Raw genomic sequence first — 2,842 nt, 5'->3', positions numbered from 1 at the left:
AAGGAGGAAATGCAGAATGGCAATAGATAATCATTAGTGAGAGGATTCTTAACCCCTAATTCCCCTGTAACAGATGGGCCACAGTCCCACCGTGAGCCAGGAAGATGACATTTATGTTTCAGCTCCCAGGACAAGTTTGAATATTTACTCAAAACACACTCAGGCTCTAGGACCACTATGGTAAAATGTTGAAATGTTTTAGAAGTCCTCTGCCTTAGAACATTCTGATGGCTTCCCTTTCAACATCGAGTGATGTCTGTGATTCAAATAGGTCTGTCTGTATTCCCATGAGTCTTGACATTACACAAGTGAATCTGCAAAAAACCATCATGTTTGCCACATTTCCTATTCACTGACAATCATCCTGGATATACATCCCGTGTACAGTGACAAAACCTTTCTCTCCCTTCTTAGGACAAAACATTTTACAGGAAGAAAGAATCTTGGCAGAATCCCATTGTTCAAAATGAAGATAACAGTGTACAGATCTGGCCCATTGCAGAGAAAGAAGCATTTCACCCGGAGGCCTGATGCTTTAACTCACCATGAGACTTCGCAGCTGAGGAGAATCACATTTACTGAGCTGTACTGTGCAGGGGGATTCAAATCCTGGCTCCCTCACTTCATACAACTGTGATCTTCTGCAAGTCACTTAAACTTTCTGTTTTCTCATCTCTAAAATAAGCTACCTTGCAGCTTTGGAAGGAATTAATAATCTAGTCCATCTCCGGTGCTTTAAGCACAGTGCCCAGCCTATATAGACACTCAATTGGTCATTTGACTTCCGCCAATGTGCCCTCTCACTGGCCCCTTTGTAGAAAAACATATTCTGCCCTTGAGTCAGGTCCCTTTAGACAATTTAACTGCATTTATTCCAGGGTGACCAGGAGGGTTGGAAGGGGCAGCTGCCATATAGCGTGATTCATGGAATGTAAATATGAATGTAACTAGACTGCAGTGTTCTTAAGAAAGGGGTTCTTAAGTTATAGTTTGTGTCTATCTTTTTTTAAAAAATCTGACTTGCACACATATTTAAGACCTTACGATCGAAAGAAACAGTATATTTTAAAGAAAAGCGTATTTGTTCATGAGGCTGTTTATTAATAAGTATTTAGGAAATAGATTCAGGATGAAAGCAGTCTTCATCTCCTCGTCCCTTGATTAAATATTTATACTTTTCTAAACTAGTTAAATGAGACTTTAGACTTTTAAGGCAAAAACAACTCACTGCCTTTAATATCACTATTTAAAATGCTAATTACATTGCAGATAAAAAGAATTAAAACTTTTGTAGCTTAAAAATAAATGGAATTCCAGAGTCAATATCATATAAATAGGTGCCCATCTGGCCAACCTTAGGATTGCCAAATTTCTTGTCATCATTGTTTCCTTATTAACAAGAATTTCAACAGCTCCCTCTTGTGGTCTAAAAAGCCGCTGGCAATCGAGTTAGGTCAACTCATCTGGCGTTTTGTTTGCTGCACATTTATTTCAGACATTGTATATTGTGTATTTGCTACAGCAGTGGAGAAGAACAGTAACAGAGGACAGGGATGGATGTTGTTGCCTGTGCGCTAATGTTTCTTTCACAGTGTAACATTGGCGTGGTGTTTATGCTGCTTCTAATTCAGGGACTGTATTTCTGAAAATGAGAGAATGAGCTTTGGCCAGAGAAGCTTATGAAGTGAACGTTTGCCTACCTTGATTGGTTGAGCTGCAAGATACTCAGAAATCCTGATACCCAATCTACCCATTTTCAGCTGAAAAGCTTCAGATCTGGAAAGGTGTAAATGAAAAGTCCCCTCATTTACATCTCATTTACATGTTCAGGTAAACTTTGTCATAGTTCCTGAGACTCTGCTTTCATTTGTTCATTTTCTGAGCAGCCATTCTGTACATAACACTGTGCTAGACGCTGCAGCTGCAACAGCAAACAAAAAGACCTGCCTACAGTGTCCGCAGTCCAGGGGGAAGACAAGCATTAAACAGTTACTCTCACGGTCATGTCGGTAAATGCAGTAAATGTTGGTGTTAAGTATGGCAATCACTGCAATGAAAATGACGGGAATATTTAATGTATGCAAGAACATTGCGAGGTGCCCTCTCTGAGAAATGACAGAGCAGGAATTTGCCAGGTCAAGGCAGCGTGGGAAACTAAGTAGAAAAAATCACATATGCCAATGTTGAGGACAGGGAAGAGTTTGACTCTTAGGAAGAGCTGGAAGAACAAAATAAAACTGCAGAGGCGGCAGGAGAGGGCGAGGCTGGTGTCAGGCACAAGCCAGTTCACACAGGGCCGTGTAGACCACATGGGGGCTGCAGGCATTACCCTAAATGCACTGGGAACTCATGACATGTTTCAAGTATGTGGCTAACTGTATAATCCACTTTTTGTAACAGTCCTGCCAGCTGCATGAGTAGACAGGAGGAGAGAGAAGCAGGAATGGCAGTGAGGACATGGATCAAAAGACAAAGCAGACTTCAAGCAGGAAGTACTGCTGGCTAGAATCTGGGTGGTGCCTGACAGATTTGAAGACGACAGTGACAAGATTTGGTTATGAGATAAAAGAAGAGGTGAGGGAAACGGAGGTTTAAAGATGAATTCCAACACAGCTAAGACCGTGAACTATCTCTGATGAAAGACAAGAGAATATAGGTCAATCTCACAACTGATGTTTAATTAAGAAGCCAGGCAAGGCCAGGAGTGGTGGCTCACATCTGTAATCTCAGCATTTGGGGAGGCAAGGAGGGCAGATCACTTGAGCCCAGGAGTTCAAGACCAGCCAGGGCAACATGGCAAAACCCCATCTCTACAAAAAATACAAGACATGAGTCAGGCATG

The sequence above is a fragment of the Cebus imitator genome, unplaced genomic scaffold (assembly GCF_001604975.1).
Source record: "Cebus imitator isolate Cc_AM_T3 unplaced genomic scaffold, Cebus_imitator-1.0 Scaffold190, whole genome shotgun sequence".
In the NCBI taxonomy this organism is placed as follows: domain Eukaryota; kingdom Metazoa; phylum Chordata; class Mammalia; order Primates; family Cebidae; genus Cebus; species Cebus imitator.
Note: the sequence above shows the minus strand (reverse complement) of the source record.